At 41.9% G+C, this 22,728-nt stretch overlaps 1 pseudogene; it reads right to left on the reverse strand.

The window, feature by feature from the left end:
• Positions 1-21,942: 21,942 nt before the first annotated feature.
• On the reverse strand, positions 21,943-22,091 carry LOC128578576 (uncharacterized; annotated as a pseudogene).
• Between the last annotated feature and the right edge of the window lie 637 nt (positions 22,092-22,728).

A 22,728-nucleotide genomic window follows, 5' to 3' on the forward strand; every position in this document is an offset into this window, starting at 1 on the left:
GCACAGATAAAATGAGAAAAAGTATCAACAGTAACATGTACATATTGTAATTTTCCAAAACTAGACACATGTGTTACATCCATTTGCCATAATACATTGGGGCGTAAACCCCGAGGATTAACACCAAATTTTAAAGGATGATGAGTAACAGGACAGGATTTACACTTCAAGACTATTTGTCTTGCCTGTTCTCTAGTAATTTGAAACATTTTTCTTAATGCGTTAGCATTTTGGTGATGTAAGGCGTGGCTTTCTTCAGCGTCGGCCACTGATGCCACTATAGTACGTGTTAATAAATCTGCAGTGGCATTTCCTTGGGCCAAAGGGCCAGGTAAGTTAGTATGTCCTCTTATGTGACCAATATAAAATTGATTATTCCTTTGCTGAATTAAAGTTTGTAGTTTCTTTAATAAAGGTAGAATAGTTGAGGTTCCTGTTAAAAGAGCAGTTTCAAGAGCTGGAAAAAGAGAAGCAATATATTTTGAATCTGTGTACAAGTTAAACCTTTGTTTGAAATTATTAAAGGCCGAGATTAGAGCCCATAATTCTGTTTGTTGGGCAGAGGCTTGTGTGACCTCTTTAATAAGAGGAGACAGGCCTGGGCTAAAAACTACAGCTCGACCTGTAGAGGAGCCATCTGTGAACAAGGTTATTGCGTCAGACAGAGGCTGTTTGGAACACATAAGAGGAAATATAAGTGAAATTGTTTTTGTAAATTCAATTAAAGGATGTTTAGGATAATGGTATAAGATTTGACCTGCATAGCCTTGTAAGGCCAATACCCAATCATCATTATTTTGAAATAGTTGTTCCACTTGAGTTTTATTATAAGCAGTTACAATTACATGAGGATCTTTACCAAATAATTCCCGTGATCTTTTTCTTCCTTTATCAATTAATAAAGACACCAGGTATGGATAATCAGCAACAATCTTTGTCTGAACATGTGGTAAATGAATCCATTCTAAAATACCTTCCTGCCATAGGCAAGCTGTAGGAGTATACTCAGTAGAAAAAATGAGTAAAGACCATGGGTTTTGATAATTAATTTGTTTAACCCTAGCTTGAGTTAAAGCCTGTTCAACAACTTGTAAAGCCTGCAAGGCTTCTGGAGTTAAATGTCTAGGGGAACGGGGATTAGAGTCTCCCTGTAAGATAGTAAACAAAGGACTAAGGGTTCCCGTAGTAATCTTCAGAAAAGGTCGAATCCAATTTATTTCTCCCAGTAATTTTTGATAATCATTAAGAGTTTGTAATTTATCTCTCCTTATTTGCACCTTTTGAGGTGCAATATAGTCAGAGTGAATCCATTGTCCCAGATAACTTAATGGTTTATCTCTCTGAATTTTCTCTGGGGCAATAACTAAGCCAAATTTAGTTAATTGTTCTATAGCCTTTTCTAGCATTAGCTGTACTTTTGGCAGCTCAGGATGAGCTAGCAAGATATCATCCATATAATGAATTATGTAGGCGCTAGGAAATTGTTTTCTCAGTGCTGCTAATGCAGCCGCCACGAATTTTTGGCATAAGGTAGGGCTGTTTTTCATGCCCTGTGGTAAAGTTTTCCACTGATATCTTTTAAATGGTTCCTGTAAATTCAAAGAAGGAACGCTGAAAGCAAAACGAGGACAGTCCTCAGGATGTAAATTAATAGTAAAAAAGCAGTCTTGCAGATCTATAATTATAAGTGACCATTGTTCTGGTACTGCTACAGGAGACGGAAGCCCAGGTTGAAGGGAGCCCATGTCTTCCATAATGGCATTTACTGCTCTTAAATCTTGTAAAAGTCTCCATTTGCCAGATTTTTTCTTAATGACAAACACAGGAGTGTTCCATGGACTAGTGGATTCCTCTAAATGACCTTTATCTAATTGTTCTTGTACTAAAATTTGTAATGCCTGTAACTTTTCTGTTGTTAGGGGCCACTGACTAACCCACACAGGAACATCTGTTAACCATTTTATTTTACAGGCATAGTTTTCTGCAGTGGCCCCTATGAAAAACACTGATCGTTAAGTTGATCACCTGTAACTAGTTTCATGTCTAGGACATGTAAAAGATCTCGTCCCCATAAAGTATAGGGTAGAGAGGGTAACACATAAGGTTGAAAGTAAATTTTCTTGTCCTTATATTCACATAACAAATGAGATGTACTACGCATGACACCAGAAACAGAGCCGAGACCAACTAAAGAAGACCCAGTTCGATGAACCGGCCAGGATCTCGGCCAGTCGGAGGCAGCAATGCAGGTTACATCAGCGCCTGTGTCCATCAGGCCCTTAATGGGCCTGCCTTCTATTTTCATTTTTAACATCGGTCTATCATATAAATCATGTATAAGAGCCACACAATCTTTATCAGTAAATCCAAACTGTCCCTCTCCCCTGGCATCATGTAAGTGATAAGTGGGGAGTGGTATATATGGCAACAATAGTAATTGAGCAATTCTTTGTCCCTTATGAATTTGTGTAGTTTCTACTAGAGACTTTACCATGACTTTAATTGTATTTTCAGTATCAGAATCGATTACTCCTGGAACAACTTCAAAATGTTTGGTGTAATTGGAACTTCGTCCCAATATAACACCAACAGTACCTGGTAATAACTTTCCTTTTATTCCTGTGGGAACTAACACAACACCATCATGTTTGGATATGATTACATCTTTAGAACTGGCAAGGTCTAAGCCTGCACTGCCAGGAGTCCCACGTGGGAGATCATGAATTGTCCATTCAGGTGGTATACAATTAATAGTAGATGTGGGCTCTAACTTAGGTCGTACTGCGGTAGAAGCAGGAGACTCTCCCTTGGAGTCGGGGCTAGGAGAACGCCCCTTATCTAGTTTTTTGTCTGGTTGGTATCAATAAAGTTAGCACCCTTGTCTGACAAGGGGGTTCCATCTTTATGAAATTTAGATTTACATTCATTTCTCCAGTGCCTGCCCTTCTTACAACGAGGGCATGGTCCCGGGGGTAATCCACGGGACTTATTATTATTATTATTAGCACCGGTGGATTTCTTACAATCCTTCTGTATATGACCTGGCTTCCCACAGTTATAACAAGTGGGCAAGTCATGTGGGGGATTACACCCAAAACATGTATTACTGGGGTCTCTATCAAAAGCACCTTTAACATATGAACTAAATTTCTGACCCCGCATAGCTGCAGCAAACGCCATTCCCTGGACAATTGCTGGTGAGGCATCCATGCATGCTTTAATATAATCTTGTAAGGTACCTGTTTTCCTGAGTGGACGTATTAAGTCCTGACACAGCGTATTTGCATTTTCCCAAGCCAATTGCTTGAGTAATAATTCTGTGCCCTCTGATGGTGGAAGCATTCTATTAATAGCTTCTTCCAGGCGAGAAATAAAGTCAGGATAGGACTCTTCCATACCCTGTTTTATGCCTGCTAAAGTTGTGCCCTTGGTTCCCGGAGGAGGTATTTTTCGCCAAGCGGAGACTGCATTATGGCTGACTATCTCTAAAAATTGTCGGGGTAGTTTAATTTGATTTTCAAAAGAAGCAAATTCATCTGTCCCTAGAAGCATGGACAGCGTGGGCTGTGCTTTTCTTCCTACATGTTGATTAATACTTTCTCTACATCTATCTTCATACTCTGTTCTCCATAAAATATAATCACCTGGGGAAAGCGTGGCTTTGGCCGTTTGCTGCCAATCATACGGGGTAAGCCATTGACTGCTAATTGATTCCACAATTTGTAAGGTATAAGGGGCAGAAGCTCCCGATGTACGGACAGCCTGTTGCAGTTCTTTAAGCGTCTTTAACGACAGAGGTTCCCAGGTGGGTGGTGCCCTATCCTCAGTGGGAAAGCGTACCGGGAAAGCAAATGTAAAATCTCCCTGCTGACGGGCTTCTCGCACCGCCGCTTGAAAACCCGCGGGCGGCGGAGGGAGACAAGGAGGTACACGGGGAAGCGGAGCTTGTGAGGTTGTCTTAGATGTGACTTTTGGGACACGAACAGCCGGGTAAGCTCGGCGGGGGTGAATAAAATCATTCATTCTGTCCCTCTCATCTGGTTTAGTAAATTCATCGACCACATCCCACTCGTCACTGTCTGAGGAATTATCGACCGGTGGGAGTGGTGGTAGAATGTCTTTGAGCGTTGGAGCCGAAGGGACAACGCTCTCAGTGTTTGGTACCGGTTCAGGATCTTTAAGAACCTCGGGGGGAACCTCATCAGGAATCGGTGCCCCTTTAGATTCAGGATCACCAACCTCCGAATCAGTTTCTCTTATAAATGCTTCTAAAAAGGTATTGTCAGCTAAAAGTTCTCTAACTTGTAACCATAAAGAAAAAGCCTGAGGGGGCAAGACCTTCTCCCCATGTTCTTGCATGTATTTCCGCATTTCGCGTCCCACCCTTTTCCAATCGGAGAGAGAGAGAGAGCCTTCCTCCAGAAACCAAGGACTAACCAACTTTATGAAATGCATAAGCTCCTCCAACCGTTTGAGAGACACATGAAAACCATTTTTCTCTAATAAACGCTGTATCATGACACTGAGCATGTGTTCTTCCTTACCCAATGTATGCCCCATGTTGTCCTGCGGATTACTCACACTTAACCGGTCAGCCTTTACCGGCGGGACTGCAGCTCCCTGGTGAGAGTCGCCTTCAATCTGAAAAGAGAGGAAAGAAAGAAAAAGAAAGATCACCTGTCCTTCAGGTCCCTGTTCGAGGCGCCAGCTGCCGCGGACCGCCAGTCGAATGAGTCTCAGTCCGAGGGCTTTCAGGGTGAGAACGGCTCAGGTTGATTGAAAGGGCGACGCAGGAAAATGACAAACTGCCACACACCAAGGATGATGAAGAAAGCAGTTGTACTTTACTGATTTTTAGGCATGGTATTTATACATTTTTGACAATGTCTTACAAACTACAAAAGATATTTTTATGACTTGCTGATGCTTACAAAGTTCTTATCGAGTTTTGTAGATGGGAGTAGTCAACTGTCTTTTCTTAGACAATGTTTCTGCCCGTAAGGGGGAACAAAGGACTGCTGCTTATCAGCAGTTACTCTTTTACTTCTCTTTATCTATGTTTAAACCTTCTTTCTTTGTAAAACTGCTTTGTTCACATTTTGTATTTTTATATTTTTATATTTGATTATGATTTTTATGTTGTTAGTGAATTGATAGTGAATTATGTATATGTTTTAAGTGTATAGTGACAAAATTATAGAGAAAGCAATTTTATAGAAAACTTATTTCAAAGAAACAGTTTCAAAGGGACATAAGGTAGAGATAAGAGACCGGAGGGAGCGGGTATCTGGTAGGAACATCTTAACTTATCATCCCTGCATTCTCTTGATACATTGTTTCAATTAACTGACCTTTATGGTGGGAACGTGTTCCCTTGGAGACATTTAGTCTCCATTGTATAGATGAAGTCATGGATTAGTAAGTCATTATGTTTATTCTTAGTTTCTGAGGACATTCAAGCAACAATTAACCATTCAACTCAACAAACAAGTTTCAAACAGGTTTCAGGGTAAAGGTTATTCAGGCCTTTATGCCGCACCTCATGAATTCTTACGTTCACTAAAAGGCATGCTAGGCAACTTATGCGCTGCTGTTGCAGGCCAGGGGGACCGGGGGCAACGCTCCGGGGAGCACTCACCGCCTTACCACAGTTTTTACAACGCGGACAGAGCCATCCCGCCACGGCTTGATGCCGGGGGTGCGGCAAGGAATGAGTTTACGTTCTTTGTACCAAGTCTTCAAAGCTTGGTGGGAGTTTTCCATTATACACAGCACCTCTGACTTAGAACTGACCAAGGGGAGCAGCATGGGAAGCCCAGAGCTTGGGAAGGATGAGAAATGAGATAAGGGTTCCTAATAGGAAAACCGGCACTCTTGGACACAACTTGATGTACTGTCTTTAGCACAGGAGCGACATGGCAAAGGTGATAATTTTGGAGAACTACTGCATGGCAGAAGTCAAGTGGGGTAGTGAGAGAGGAGGAAAAGCCATAAGAGGCTTTGTATGAAGTTTGGGATGTGGGGGCCTGAACCAGGCTGGTGGTCACAGGCAGGGTGAGGAAGAGATAAACCTCATGTGGAATGTAAAGGTCTTAGCAAAATAACTAAGAAAATGCCATGAAAGCTATGTTAACTAGTGTGATGAAAATGTGTCAGTCTGTGAACCAAGTGTATGGTGCCCCATGATCATACTATTGTACACAGTTATAATTTAATAAAAATAAATAAATAAATAAAAAGAAAAAATAATGTGACCAGTGGGGTAATAGGAAAAAGGCAAAAAGAGCCTCCTCAGCAAGGCGCTTCATCTTACTCATTCAATCCACGAGTAATGATGGAAAGCCAGCTGGCTTGCAGAGCAGTGAGAGAAGCAGATAATTAAGGACACATGCATGCAATTAGAGCTATACCCGTGTAGTAATATTCTGGAGGACAAAATCAGAGTGTTATGATTAAAAAATTATAATCCAAAGGGATCGTGTTATGAGTAGGTAATCAGACAGGTGAGGAGGCGACAGTTCCACCAATAATAGGAGGTAGCACCAAGCAGAATGAGGGAAAATTGATTCCAGCAACGGGGGAGGATCAGGAGCAGAGGCGCTAAGGCAGCAATGAGGGTGCCACATTTGAAGAGCCGAGGGACATAGCAGTGGAGCTGGAAAATGGGTGGTGCAAGCATAAAATAAATCAAACCTAAGACTAGTCACATAAAACAGAACTAAGACCAGGCACAGCCTCACCAGGAAATGTAAAGGGCTTTTGTTGTTCATCAGCCACAGATTACTGCACCTTCTGAATGACAGTGTGCTTTACTCATTTAAACCGTGGTAGATTATAATCACTGTCTCTGTTTATTTCATTTTGTATGTATAAGAAAACCCTGAAAATGTAGCGTCTGTTAGAACATTTAATCATCTTCCTATTTTGAGGGGAAGTATGACAACTACCAAGAAATCATTTCGATCTGTATTTTGTTAAAGTGGAGAAAGTGGAGGGAGGACAGAAGATATGTGTGAGTTTATCCTCAGCAAGATGAGCCCTTGACAAAAAGCTGGCTTCAATAAGGTGACAGTGACCAAGACCCCTCCCGGCAGTGGGTGAGATGATCTAACCTAGATGGTTTGTGTTAATAAAGGAGGAAGTGGGTGGGGAAAGAAAACCTTCTGGAAGCTGAACTTGTAAATCAAAGGGCCTAAATTGAAAGTAGCATTATGGTCATAAAAGAGCAATGGAAGGTGGGCAGCGCCTGTGGCTCAAAGGAATAGGGCACTAGCCCCATATATCAGAGGTTGCCGGTTCAAACCCGGCCCCGGCCAAAAACTGCAAAAAAAAAAAAGGAGCAGTGGAGGGCAGCGCCCATGGCTCAAGGAGTAGGGCTTTGGCCCCATATACTGCGGGTGGTGGGTTCAAGCCCGGGCCCGGACAAAACTGCAAAAGAAAAAAAAAAAAAAAACAGCAATGGAAGGGATAGGCCCCCTTTTCTCGGGTTAGTGTTTGCATGGGTGTGAGAGTTGATATTTCCAGTTCCTGAATGAAGTAGAGAACAATTAAGGGTGGCTCACCGACTTGGGGACCTGACCATCATTCCAGCTCTACCCCACCTTTCACAGGACACCCCTGTTAACTGACTTTGAAGAGTGTGAATTCTCAAATTTTCAGCCACAGTCTATCTCAGAGGAAAAAGAGTGTGGTTTTTGTGCTAGAATCTTTGAAACTGTATCAGAGCCTTTCAAGTGCCTTCTAGAAAGAATCTGCATCTAATATTAAAATACTGTGCTAGCTCAAATGCTTCTTCTATTTTTGGTTTCTGAAACAGAAAATTCTAGGAAGTTCTTTTATACTAAGACAAATAATTAAAACACAGGATTCAAATCTCTTTAGAGATAAGAAAATACTATGTTATAGGAAGAAATAGAAAAAAATAATACTCGTTTGAGTTTCTATAGACTGGGATTTTTTAATTTATTGGCAGGGGACCAGATAATTCTTACATTGGCAGCTCAAGCCTATACTTTCTAAGACAGGCGTCCTCAAACTTTTTAAACAGGGGGCCAGTTCACTGTCCCTCAGACCGTTGGAGGGCCGGACTATAGTTTAAAAAAAAAACTATGAACAAATTCCTATGCACACTGTACATATCTTATTTTAAAGTAAAAAAACAAAACAGGAACAAATACAATCACACCGCCTCATGTGGCCCGCGGGCCGCAGTTTGAGGACCCCTGTTCTAAGATGTTTAAGCAGCATCCTTGGCATCTATCCACTAGGTGGCACTAGCACTCTCTTGGTGAGAACACAATGTCTACTGCTGAGGCACTTTTGCCATCCGGATAAATAAATAAATAAATAAATAGCCAAAGCTACGATTTTTGAACTTCTGTTTTTGAGCAGCTACTGAAGCAGAAGAAATACCTCCTCTGTCAGAGTAAACCCCAAGTAGGTTTCTGGTTTTTATGGAAATAAGATGGTAACCCTGCCATATGCAGGGTTTTGACTGGGTGGCAGCTGCCTTGTCACTTTCTCAAATCCTTAGACTCATTCTTATCAGGGGGGCAAGGTAATAATTTCTCTTTTTTAATTTCAGGTTTTATTACGAACACCCAGGTCACAATTTTTGAATTTGTTAGGTAGCGTCCCTCTTGTAGTTATGTCCCGTTCCCAAAAGGTGTGCCATATACCCCTACCTTGTGCCCTTTAAGTGGGCAAGATAATGATTTCTCCATTTGTGTTTCTCGGAGTTTTCCTGTTGGTCTTGATTCTCCCCATCTATGGTGCTTCTAAAGGTTAGAGAGCTGGACCACCCCAAACTGATACGTGTGAGCTCCGTCCATCATGCATGGGTGTCTCAGCAGGCCTATCTGTGTTATCAGGAAGTCTGCTGACACTTATCAGGGACTTGCTACAGAGACCCAGTACTTGACCCTGTAGAAGAAAATCAGCATCAGCGTATCATCAGTGCCTGTGGGGGACGGGCTGTACGTATACACATCTACACATTAATAGATAATGTCCACATTAGCGTGACCCACCATGAACCTTAGCAGTGGTAGTATTCTACCCAGCTTTTGCAGGGTGGCTGGCTGGTCCTCAGAGTTTGCTTACATGAGAGGTGAACTCAGCATGACATTTACGTGGGTGAGCATTTTACAGGATGCAGGCTACACAGCCTTTCTGTCTATGAGCCAACCATTAAAAAGTGACCATGGTTGGCTGAAAAACTGCTTTCCAAAAATTTGTCCCCTGTTTTCTTTATTGAAAGTAAGTCCATGATTGAACACTAGATTACTTTGTCTTTGTACTTAAAGCTAGTTTTGGGGGGTTGGAGGTCAGGAAATTCTCAATGAAGAAAAGGAACTCATTGTGAATACCTATTCCATGTGACGCTAATCTCCTTGTGGTTATCCCAGGACTGATCGCACTGGGTTCAGGTGAACGTGGCAGGCAGGCTGAGACGGGTTGGGTTTTCCAGATGGCAGAGTGCTGTTCCTCTGCAAGGTGCTCTCTGACCTGCCTTTACCCTCTGCTTTAGTCAGTTGATTGAAGCTAATTCCTAAGACTTTAAGTTTCCATTAATCTTGACAGGTTCTCCAGAAGTAGGATTGCTTCCTGTGTGTGCTAGAGAGTGGATAGTCTTGATTACAGCCCTTCTCCTTGCCTTTTCCTAGTGCATCTGCTCTGGAAGAGCATGGACCTGGTTCTGGGGAGTGACTGATAGTCGGCCATCAATATACGGTGGACAGACAGTGTTTATGATCCTGGCTTAAAACCATTCACCATCGCTTATGACCCAGCCACCTGCCTCCGAGTCTGGAATAATGGGTACTCTTTCCTCGTGGAATTTGAAGATTCTGTAGATGAATCAGGTGAGGGCAAGGTGTGGTAGTCTTCTCTGGAGTTAAAGAAATAGTGCCAGGACAATGAAGGCCACATGAAACTCCCTCCATGAGAATATTGACCTCTGTTAGCAGTGGCCTGGGACTCATTGGATTCTCTGTGTGTGAAAAAATATACATGACATGAAATTTACCATCTTAACCATTTTTTAAGAATACAGTTAAGTAGGCCAGGCACAGTGGTTCATGCCTGAAATCCTAGCACTTTTGGAAGCCAAGATAGGACAATCACTTGGGCCCAGGAATTCAAGACCATCCTGGACCACAAAGCAAGACCCTGTCTCTACACTAAATAGAAAACTTAGTGGGGTATGGCAGTGCATGCCTATAGTCCCAGCTAGTTGGGAGGCCACGGCAAGAGGATTGCTTAAGCCAAGGAGTTTGAGGTTGCAGTGACCTATGATGATGCCACTGTACTCTAGCCCAGGCAACTAAGTGAGTCCATGTTTAAAAAACATATGTACAGGGAAGGATAAGAGGCCAGAAAGGGACTAAATGAATTAGGATCATAAACTTGGAGAGCTTTGTGATTGTCATTTAAATAAGTGATTGTCATGCGATAAAGGCATTAAGACTTATTTAAGAAAGTTTTTATCTTGTATGTCAAGAGAAGCTGGAAATGATTTTAAGATGATACAGTATTAGATTTCAAAAGTATCTTGAAGTCATCTGGTTCACCTCCCTACCTAGGGCATAAGTTCCTCTTGTAATATCCCAAATGGTTATTAAGCAAAACAGGTTATTTACTTAGAGAAAGTGTGACTGATCTGCTTTTGATTTTGTACTTTATAATAAATGTGATACATGCTAACATATATATACATATATATGTACAGTTAAGTAGTAGTAAGTACATTCTCATTGTGCAAACATCACCACCATCCATCTGCAGAAATCCTTTCCTCCTGCAAAACTAAAACTTTACCGGCTCAACGCCCATAGCACAGTGGTTACAGTACCAGCCACATACACTGAGGGTGGCGGATTCGAACCCGGCCCAGGCCAGCTAAACAACAATGACAACTGCAACAACAACAACAAATAGCCGGGTGTTGTGGCTGGTGCCCATAGTCCCAGCTACTGGGAGGCTGTGACAAGAGAATCGCTGAAGCCGGGGAGTTTGAGGTTGCTGTGAGCTGTGACGCCACGGTACTGTACCAAGGGTGACATAATGAGACTCTGTCTCAAAAAAAAAAAAAAAACAGCAACAACTAAAACTTTACCCATTAAACAGTAACTCCTCATTGCCTTTCCTTCCACTCCCCCCCACCCCCGGTAACCACCATTCTACTTTCCATCTCTGTGCATTGGACTACTCTTGACACCTCATATGAGTGCAATCATACACTGTTTGGCTTATTTCAGTTCACATAGTGTTTCTACGGTTAACCCATGTTTTGTATGCATCAGAATGTCCTTTTAAAAGCTGAGGGATAGGACATTTGTATGGATATACCACATTTTGCTTATCCATTCCTCACCTTTTGCTATTGTGAGTAATGCTGCTGTGAACATGAATGTACAAATGTCTCTTCACAATTCTGTCTTCAGTTCTTTCAGGTGTATGTCCTGAAGTGGACTTACTGGATCAGCAATGGCTTTTTTTTTTTTGAGACAGAGTCTCACTGTGTCACCCTTGGTAGAGTGCTGTACTGTCACAGCTCACAGCAACCTCTGACTCTTGGGCTTAAGCAATTCTCTTGCCTCAGTCTCCCAAGTAGCTGGGGCTACAGGTGCTCACCACAATGCCCAGCCTTTTTTTTTTTTTTTAAACAGAATCTCACTTTGTCGCCCCCAACAGAATGCTGTGGCATCACAGCTCACAGCAACCTCCAACTCTTGGGTTTAACCAATCCTCTTGCCTCAGCTTCCCAAGTAGCTGGGACTACAGGCACCTACCACAATGCCCAGCTATTTTTTGTTGTAGTCGTCATTGCTGTTAGCGGGCTAGGCCAGGTTTGAACCTGCCAGCCCCTGTGTATATGGCTGGTGCCCTACCCACTGAGCTATGGGCGCTGAGCCCAATGGACTAACTTTGAAGTGCATGAAAAAACTATTTGTTATGTGCATTTCCTTCTACTAGTATAGGTAAGATTTTTCCATTAATAAATACATATGTCTGTGTCTATAGATTTTATAATTGATATAGAAAATAGGGTGTGAAAGGAAATGAAACTTTGTCAGAAATCTATTTTGTGCGTGTTGAACACATGCTAATTTTCCTCTGCTTGTTGACTGTACTGACAATTTCTGTATTAAATAGTAATAGTCCTGGGCTGCGCCTATGGCTCAGTCGGTAAGGCGCCGGCCCCATACACCGAGGGTGGCAGGTTCAAACCCGGCCCCGGCCAAACTGCAACCAAAAAATAGCCGGGCGTTGTGGCGGGTGCCTGTAGTCCCAGCTACTCGGGAGGCTGAGGCAAGAGAATCGCCTTAAGCCCAGGAGTTGGAGGTTGCTGTGAGCTGTGTGAGGCCACGGCACTCTACCGAGGGCCATAAGTGAGACTCTGTCTCTACAAAAAAAAAAAAAAAAAATAGTAATAGTACTTAATGATATTTCAAATGTAAGATTGCAATACAGAGCAAAAGAATATTTAGGCAAAAAAAGTACATTTTATATTTTTGGTCACGTAATGACATGTATGTATTTATTCATTTATTCATTTATTCATTCATCATTTACTGAGTGTCAGCCATGTGCCAGGCATTGCACAAGTGCTAGGAGTACTAACCCAGTTCCCAACTCCCTAGAGTTCAAGGTCCAGGGAGATGCATACTTGAAATTAGAATTACTGAGCAACTGTGATTTGGAAAGATTTCTTTTCTCTTTTCTCTTTTTCTTTTTCTTTTCTTTTCTTTCTTTCTTTTTTTTTTTTTTTTTTTTTTGAGACAGAGTCTCTGTTGCCCTGGGTAGAGTGCCATGGTGTCATAGCTCACAGCAATCTCAAATTCTTGGGCTCAAGTGATCCTCTTGCCTCAGCCTCCCAAGTAGCTGTGACTACAGATACCCATCACAACACCAGGCTAATTTTTCTATTTTTTAGTAGAGGCAAGGTCTTGCTCTTGTTCAGGCTGGTCTCTAACTCTTGAGCTCAAGGGATCCACCTGCCTCAACCTCCCAAAGTGCTAGAATTACAGGCATGATCCAAGTGTGAATTTTTGAAATCTAAATACAGATCATGTCCTTCTAATGAAAGTTAAGCATCCTTCTCAACATGGAGGAAGTAGGGGAAAAAAAGAAAGTTTAGCATCCAAATTGAGATGTGCTAAGGAGGGGCAAGAGGCCGACTGGAGCCAGGTTTCGACAGGAGCTCCCATCTAGAGGGAAGGATAATGACCAGAAAGTACCCAATAAAGCTGAAGACTGGGAGCTGAGCAGAGAGAGAAGAGTGATAACTGCACATCACCTCTGCTGAGGCAAGCTGCGACCCCAAGAAAGCGAATTTCAGGTACAAAACTCATCCCAAAGGAAAAGTGTCCGTCCCCTCCCCCAAGAGAGTTTTTTCTTTTGGGTTTTTGTTTTTTTGCTTGCTATAGGTTTTTTTTTTGGCCGGGGCTGGGTATGAACCCGCCACCTCCAGCATATGGGACCGGTGCCCTACTCCTTGAGCCATAGGCGCCACCCCCACTATAGGTTTTTTAATTAATTAATTAATTAATTTTATTTTTATTAAGTCATTTGTACATAGATCATAAATACATTTATGCCATTATGGGATTCGATGTGTTGATTATTTGTACAAATTGGAGTGCTTACATCCTACTAATCAACACAGCTTTCACCTCATTTACCCAATTACAGCATTAAGACATTTGTGTTCTACACCTGATAAATCCAACTTGTACTTGTAATGTGCTCCATAGGTGTGGTCCCCCTACTAACTCTCCCTCTATCAACCCATCCCCCTCCCTTCCCCTCTCCATCTCCTTCCTTCCTTTATCCTAGGCTATAGTTGTGTTTCATTTTTCATATGCAAGTGTGAGTGATTCTAAATTGGTTTCACAGTAGTACAGAGTACTTTACTAAGAAGAATATATTCTGGCTCCATCCATGTAAACACAAAAGAGGTAAAGTCTCCATTTTTTTAATGCTGCATAGTATTCCATGGTATACATATACCACAATTTATTAATCCATTCATGGGTCGATGAGCACTTGGGCTTCTTCCATGACTTGGCAATTATGAATTGAGCTGCAATGAACAATCTGGTGAAAATATCTTTATTGTCAAATGATTTTTTTTTTTTTTTTTGAGACAGAGCCCTGGGTAGAGTGTCACCCTGGGTAGAATGCTGTGGCATCACAGGTCACAGCAACCTCCAACTCCTGGGCTCAAGCAATTCTCCTGCCTCCACCACCCAAGTAGCTGGGACTACAGGCACCCGCCACAATGCCTGGCTATTTTTTGGTTGCAGCCGTCACTGTTGTTTGGCGGGCCCAGGCTGGATTCGAACCTGCCAGCTCAGGTGTATGTGGCTGGCACCTTAGCTGCTTGAGCCACAGGCGCCAAGCCAGTCAAATGGTTTTTGGTCCATTAGATATAAACCTAGAAGAGGAATTACAGGATCAAACAGCAGATCTACATTTGGATCCCTGAGTGTTCTCCAAACTTCCTTCCAAAAGGAACATACTAGCTTGCATTCCCACCAGCAGTGCAGAAGTATTCCCTTTTCTCCACATCCATGCCAATATCTGTAGTTTTGGGATTTTGTGATGTGGGCTCCTCTTACTGGAGTTAGATGGTATCTCTGAGTAGTTTTGGTTTGCATTTCTCTGATGATTAAAGATGATGAGCATTTTTTCATGTGTCTGTAGACCATGTGCCTGTCTTCTTCAGAGAAGCTTCTGTTCATGTCTCTTACCCACAATGAAATGGGATCACTTGTTCTTTTCTTATTAATAAGTTTGAGTCCTCTATGGATTCTGGTTATTAGACGGTTGTTGGAAATATAACCTGCAAAAATCCTTTCCCATTCTGAGGGCTGTCTACTTGCTTTACGTACTGTGTTATTGGCAGTGCAGAAGGTTTTTAGTTTGATCAGATCCCAGTAATGTATTTTTGATGTTGCTTCAATTGCCTGGGGGGGTCCTCCTCATAAAGTATTTTCCCAGGCCAATAAGTGTTTCCCCTGCACTCTCTCCAAGAAATTTTATAGTTTCATGTCTTAAGTTTAAGTCCTTTAACCATTGAGAGTCAATTTTTGTTAGAGGAGAAAGGTGTGGGTCCAGTTTCAGTCTTCTACAGGTTGCCAGCCAATTCACCCAGCATCATTTGTTAAATAGGGAATCTTTCCCCCGATTTATATTTTTGATAGGCTTATCAAAGATCAAATGACAATAAGTGTCTGGGTTCATCTCTTGGTTTTCAATTCTGTTCCATATATCTACCTCTCTATTTTTGTGCCAGTACCATGCTGTTTTGATCACTATCACTTTATAGTATAGTCTGAAGTCTGGAAGTGTGATTCCTCCCGATTTGTTTTTATTTCTGAGTAATGTCTTGGCTATTCGAGTTTTTTTGTTTCCATATAAAACAAAGTACTAATTTTTCCAGGTCTTTAAAGTATGACAGAGGTGCTTTAATAGGGATGGCATTAAATCTGTAGATTGCTTTGGGTAGTTTAGATAGTTTAGCAATGTTGATTCTTCCCAGCCATGAGCATGGTATAGTTTTCCATTTGTTAACATCTTCAGCTATTTCTCTTCTCAGAGTTTCATAGTTCTCTTTATAGAGATCTTTCACGTCCTTAGTGAGATACACTCCCAGATATTTCATCTTCTTTGGCACTATTGTAAAGGAAATAGAGTCCTTGATTGTTTTTTCACCTTGACTATTGTTGGTACGTATAAAGCCTACTGATTTGTGAGTATTGATTTTGTATGCTGAGACGCTGCTGTATGCCTTGATCACTTCTAGGAGTTTTGTGGTTGAATTCCTGGGGTTTTCCAGATATACAATCATATTATCTGTGAAGAGTAACAGTTTGATCTCCTGGACCCTATTTGGATACCCTTGATCGCCTTCACTTGCCTGATTGCGATAACTAAGACTTCCATTGCAATGTTAAAAAGCAGTAGAGACAATGGGCAACCTTGCCAGGGATCTAAATGTAGACCTGGGGTGACACCTGTTGCTCAGTAGTTAGGGTGCCAACCCCATATACTGAGGGTGGTGGGTTCAAACCTAGCCCCGGCTAGCTAAAACAGCAGTGGCAACTGCAACAAAAATAGCCAGGCATTGTGGTGGGCACCTGTAGTTCCAGCAACTCAGAAGGCTGAGGCAAGGGAATCTCCCTAGCCCAAGAGCTGGAGGTTGCTGTGAGCTGTGACACCATGGCACTCTACCAAGGGCGACAAAATGAGACTCTGTCTCTAAAAAGAAAAATAATAAAAATAAATAAATGTAGACCTGCCATTTGATTCTGCAATTCGTCTACTAGGTGTATATCCAAAAGACCAAAAATCACTTGGCAACAAAGATATTTGTACCAGATTGTTCATTGCAGCTCAATTCATAATTGCCAAGTCATGGAAGAAGCCCAAGTGCCCATCAACCCATGAATGGATTAATAAATTATGGTATATGTATACCATGGAATACTATGCAGCATTAAAAAAAGATGGAGACTTTACCTGTTTTATGTTTACATGGATGGAGCTAGAAAATATTCTTCTTAGTAAAGTATCTCAGGAATGGAAAAAATATATCCAATGTACTCATTACTACTGTGAAACCAATTTATAATCACTCACACTTTTATATGAAAGATGAATCACAATTATAGCCCAGGATAAAGGAGGGAAGTGGAGAGGGATGAGTAGGGAGGGGGTGGTTTGATAGAGGGAGGGTTAATGTTGGGACCATTCCTATGGAGCATATTGCAAGGGTATAAGTCAAATCTATCAAGTATAGAACACAAATGTCTTAAACTGTGATTAAGTAAATGAGGTGAAAGCTATGTTAATTAGGAGGATGTAAGCACTCCAATTTGTACAAATAATCAACACATTGAATCCCACAAAGGCATAAATGTATTAATGATCTATGTATATATGACTTAATAAAAAAAATTGAGATGTGTTCTAAGTTTAAAGAACACAACAGATTTTTTTTTTTTTTTTTGAGACAGAATCTCACTTTTTCGCTGTTGGTAGAGTACTAAGGCATCATAGCTCACAGCAATGTCAAACTCCTGGCTCAAAGGATCTTCTTATCTCAGCCTCCCAAGTAACTGGAACTACTGGTGCCTGCCACAATGCCCATCTATTTTTAGAGATAGGGTCTCTCTCTCGGTCAGGGTGTCTCAAACTCCTGATCTCAAGCAATCCACCTGCTTCAGCTTCCCAGAGTGCTAGGATTACAGGTGTGAGCCACCACTCCAGCACAACAGATTTTTGAGAATCGGTATGGAAAAAATGTAAAACAGTCTAATTAATAGTTTTTCATACTGATTACCTATTGAAGTGGTAGTATTTTGAACATATGTGGTAAGCTATATTAAAATGGATTTCATCTGGTGTCACACTTTATGGGGGCAAGACATGCTTGCAAGAGGGACTTTACCTAACAATTGCAATCAGTGTAACCTGGCTTATTGTACCCTCAATGAATCCCCAACAATAAAAAAAAAAAAAATGGATTTCATCTGCTTTATTTATTTATTTATTTATTGAGACAGAGTCTATGTCACCCTTGGTAGAGTGCTATGGTGTCACGGCTCACAGCAACCTCAAACTTTTTTTTTTTCTCACTGTATCGCCCTCGGGTAGAGTGCCGTGGCGTCACATGGCTCACAGCAACCTCTAACTCTTGGGCTTACGCAATTCTCTTGCCTCAGCCTCCCAAGCAGCTGGGACTACAGGCGCCCGCCACAACGCCCGACTATTTTTTTGTTGCAGTTTGGCTGGGGCTGGGTTTGAACCCGCCACCCTTGGCATATGGGGCTGGCGCCCTACTCACTGAGCCACAGGCGCCGCCGTCTTTTTACTTTTTAAATGTAGCTAGTAGGAAATTTAAAATTACTTCTGTGGCTTACATTATATTCTGTTTTTAAGCACTGGTATAAAAGGATAAAGGAAATAACCAAGTAAATAATAGTTAAAATAGGCAATTAGTTAAGAATGTATTTTAAATGGAATAAAATGATAAAGGCATATAATTGGGAAATAATCATAAAAGGAACTAATATTTATGAGTACTAAGTGACTCCATATTTGCTAAGTGCTTAGTTTATCTTCCCAAGAGCTTTCTGATGGCAGTATTATTGTCTCCATTTTTCAGATTAAAAAAGTGAAGCTCAACAAGGTTAAGTGCTCTCCTGCCAGGCCACACAGCCAACTAATGGAGAACTGGGGTTACAAATTCATAGACTACACTCTCAGTGTGGCCTCGGAGCTCCTGTAGGTTCAGTGGCTGTAGGCTTCCCACAGGCTCCCAGCTTTAGACTATTCTGGAGGCTGAATGTTTTAAGAGTACATGAGATTTTTATTTTATTTTATTTTATTTCTTTTATTTTATCAATATTGTATTTTTGAGACTAAGTCTGTCCTCTGTCACTCTAGGTAGAGTAACATGGCATCATAGCTCACAGCAAAATCAGACTCTTAGGCTCAAGAGATTCTCTTGCCTTAGCCTCCCAAGAACTGAGAGTACAGGAACCTGCCACAACACTTGGCTAATTGTTCTATTTTTAGTAGAGATGGGGGTCTCACTCTTGCTCAGGCTGGTCTTGAACTCCTGAACTCAAGTGATCCATCCGCCTTGGCCTCCCAGAGCTCTAAGATTACAGGTGTGAGTCACTGTGCCCAGCCCCCTGAGATTTGTTTTAATCAGGTATGGTAAGATATGCAGACATCGGAAAGACTGTCACCAAGGAAGTTGATTTTATTCACAGATCCCAAAATGCTGGAGACATGGCACACAGTGCAGGGACACGTGGGTAAGCACCAGTATTGGGCAGGAGACAGAGAGAGTGAGGGGGACATGGGGTTAAGAGCCTTGATTGTGGTTTCTGTGGGAAGAAAAGAGTGAAGCAGGGTTAGCAAGCTTGGAGTTGGCTACTTTGAATAATTTCAGCCTGTTCTGGGGCATGGAGCTGTCCTGTGTTGGGGTGTGAGCTCTGGGTTGCTTGGTTTGCATATGAAGAGCATTCTCCTAGTTGTCTGTTTTCTCTAGCCTTGGGAGGAACTATCCCTCCAGTGTCAACAAGAGCCCAGATGTCAAAGCATCCAATACAGGAGCTAGAAAATGTGGTTATTGTAATGAGCAACATGGGACTTTCCTTTGTGTCCCTGCACTGTGCGCCATCTCTGTAGCATTTAGGGATCTGTGAATAAAATCAACTTCTTTCATGACAGTCCTCAGCGGCCTGTGCTGAAAGCTGGGCCTTTGCTGCTCTAGCCTGCTCCAAGAGCCTCAGCCTCCAGAGCACCCTTGGGCAAGGGCCCAGTAAGGCCCTGGGGAGGCCACTAGAGCAGGGGCACCTTTCCCTGCAGACTGCAGGCACAGCCACAAACAGCCTGCTAATCTGTTCTGGGTCAAGTTTAATTTAGCCATGTTTATAACATTCTAAATTGCCAGACTATGATTTGTCTATAGGTAATCATGAGGTGTTGATTTTAATTCTTTTTAATATTTTCTCATTCATCATTCCTTGGCAACACAAAATTCAAAAAGAGCTGTAGAAATTGGTGGATACTCGCCATCAATTAAGCATGCTGTAATAGTTTTTCTTAAATCACTTGAAATATACTTTATGCTTCAATCTTAAAGTGAAGATATTACCAAGGCACTTTAGACTGAGAAGTGTAATAAGCTAGACTGTATTCAAGTTCTCCTTGAACATTGCCTTAGAAGGAGATTGCCATTTATGATGCTTGTGTTAAGAGAGCCCCTGACCCTGGGTCACATTGCAGGGGACAGAAGCAATTGTATTAGTGGGTAGTGGGCTTTCTGGTTTTGCTGCCATGCTACTGAGGACTTGGGGATGCAGGAACATACTGCTGTCCCCTCCTTCGTTGCCAACACGGGCTCCTTCTCCATCCTGAGCAGCCTTCTTTTCTCCAGCTACCCTCCCATGGGCAGGGCAGGGAGCAGAGAAAAGTTTTACAGAAACTTGTCCAGCAGTAAAGAGCAGTGACCCGTATCCTTCAGGTTGGATACCTTTGTCCTGAGCCCAAGTGTAATTCTTCACTGTTCAGCATCCCCAAGGGGCTGCTCCCTGGAGGTCCATGTATTCTCCCCTGCACCCCCCAACTTCCACTCTCTCCCCCTGCACCCACCTGTTTCCCTCTCCTCGCCTCCCCATTCCCTTTCTCCTTTTTTAGTCCAAGATTCCGGCTCCCCCTATTTGCATTTCAAAGGACAGTTCTGTGTCAGTCTCCCTTGAAAAAGTAAAGCCTCCTCCTTTACATGCCAGCCCCTGTCTGAAACCTCCCCACAATGCCAGAGACCACCTGCCGTAAACTCTGCAGAACTGGAGGACAAAATAGTTTGGGCCGTTCCCCCCCCCCCCCCGAGGAGTACCAAAAATACAGTTAATTGCACAAAGCCTGGCATGGTTCTGCCCTAAGCAGTGATGCTCAGACAGCTGCCCACTGCTCCCCTGGAGCTCCTATCCCCAGACGCCTCCGCCCCCAGAAGCCTCACCTCCTCATCTGATTCTTGAGTGGTTGTCACTATTAAATAATGACTCGGTGACCCCTTCTCTTGTCCAGGACGCCCTTGTGGAATTTGGGTTATTCGACCCTTCCTGCCTGATGCCCACCTGCCCGGATTATTGGACCTACTCAGGCTCTCTGACTACCCCACCCCTCTCTGAGTCTGTCACCTGGATCATTAAGAAGCAGCCAGTAGAGGTGGACCATGATCAGGTATGTTCTTTCTGCTTTCCACCTGAGGAGGTCTGAGTCTGCCCATTTAAAATAAGGCTGGGCTCAAACCGTGGCGTGACTCCTAACATTTGTAATGCTTATACCTTTCTATTGAAGGTGCCGATGGGTTGTCTCAGTTTGGACATGAATTAACTAGAAGAAGAGTTCAAAACATAGAAGCGCATAAGCTTTCTTTCTACTTCCATATTTTACAATCGCATATTTTTGACAATTAAGTTCTTTTCTCTTATTTTAATTTTTAATTGGGGTGCATAAAAGTTATATATCTTTATAGGGTTTTTGTGTATATTTTATGCATTGTGTATTTTATATACCCATATTAATCTCCTTATAAAGTCAAGACCCTTTTAAAGAGAAGAATGAAGGCTGGAAATGCATGTGTTCAAAACCCTTTCAAATCATTAAGGGAGTTTTGCTATGGAATCTCAAGATAAAGAGAATCTAGTAGTGTCTACTTAGAAACTTTAATGTAAGTTATTTTGAACTTGGAATTTATTTTTCCCTCTTAAATTTAGAGACTAAGTTTAAGTGGTGATTACCACGTCAGTACACAAAATCCTTTTTAATTCATAAAGTGACTTAATGGTGATACTAACTGCTTTTACTTGTTTGTGTTGGATTTTTATTGATTAAAATTTTTTTCATAACAACGAAAGCTTCCAAACTCTTTTTTATGAAACTAAGATAACAGTGATACCAAAACACATAAAAATTGGACCACTCTACCTAACAAAGTAACAATAGGCCAGTATCTCTGAAAGATATTTAGCAAAGAAAAGCTAAAGAAAATACCAGAAACAGGGCGGCGTCTGTGGCTCAGTGAGTAGGGCACCGGCCCCATATGCCGAGGGTGGCGGGTTCGGACCCAGCCCCGGCCAAACTGCAACAAAAAAATAGCCGGGCGTTGTGGCAGGCGCCTGTATTCCCAGCTACTCAGGAGGCTGAGGCAAGAGAATCGCGTAAGCCCAAGAGTTAGAGGTTGCTATGAGCTGTGTGACGCCACGGCACTCTACTGAGGGCGGTACAGTGAGACTCTGTCTCTACAAAAAAAAAAAAGAAAATACCAGAAACAGAATCCAGCAGTATATTAGAAGAAATATATACTTTTCCAAGCATGATTTATTCTAGTAATGTAAGGATGGCTCAGTACTAGGAATGATATCCTTGTGATTGACATATTTCATCCCATCAACAAGTCCAAAGAGTAGAATCATAAGATTATTTCTTTAGATTCTTAAAATACATTTAGCAAAACTTACCATCCCTTTTTACACTTGATCTTAGCCAAAAGGCTGAGAAGCAATTCACCATCCCTTTTAAAATAAAGTTTAATGAAACATAAATGAAGGGAGAATTTCTTAACTTGATAGATTAATCTCAACGCAAAAATAATAGTACGCTTAGTGTAGAAGGAATATCTACTAACTCCATGATTATTAGCACACCAAATATTAAATTAAATTGAATTAAATTCTGCTAGAGCCAGTAAGTTTAAACCAAAAAAGATAAAGAACATAAGTGAAACAATAAGAAAGTACTACAGGCTCAGAGCCTGTAGCACAGTGGTTACGGCACCAGCCACATACACTGAAGGTGGTGGGTTCAAACCCGGCCCAGGCCAGCTAACCAGCAATGACAACTGCAACGAAAAATAGCCGGGCGTCGTGGCGGGCGCCTGTAGTCCCAGCTACTTGGGAGACTGAGGCAAGAGAATCACTTGAGCCCATGAGTTTGAGGTTGCTGTGAGCTGTGACATCAGAGCACTCTACCAAGTGTGACAGCTTGAGACTCTGACTCAAAAAAAAAAATAATAAAATGATTTAATTTAAAAATATCAAATCATCAAAAGGCTAAAAGAAAATGTAGATTTTTTTTCCTTCAGATTTCTGAAAGACAAGACCCCTCTAAGTTTAAAAGCAGTGGAAGAAATCACTAAAAAAT

This window comes from Nycticebus coucang, chromosome X, assembly GCF_027406575.1.
Source record: "Nycticebus coucang isolate mNycCou1 chromosome X, mNycCou1.pri, whole genome shotgun sequence".
In the NCBI taxonomy this organism is placed as follows: Eukaryota; Metazoa; Chordata; class Mammalia; order Primates; family Lorisidae; genus Nycticebus; species Nycticebus coucang.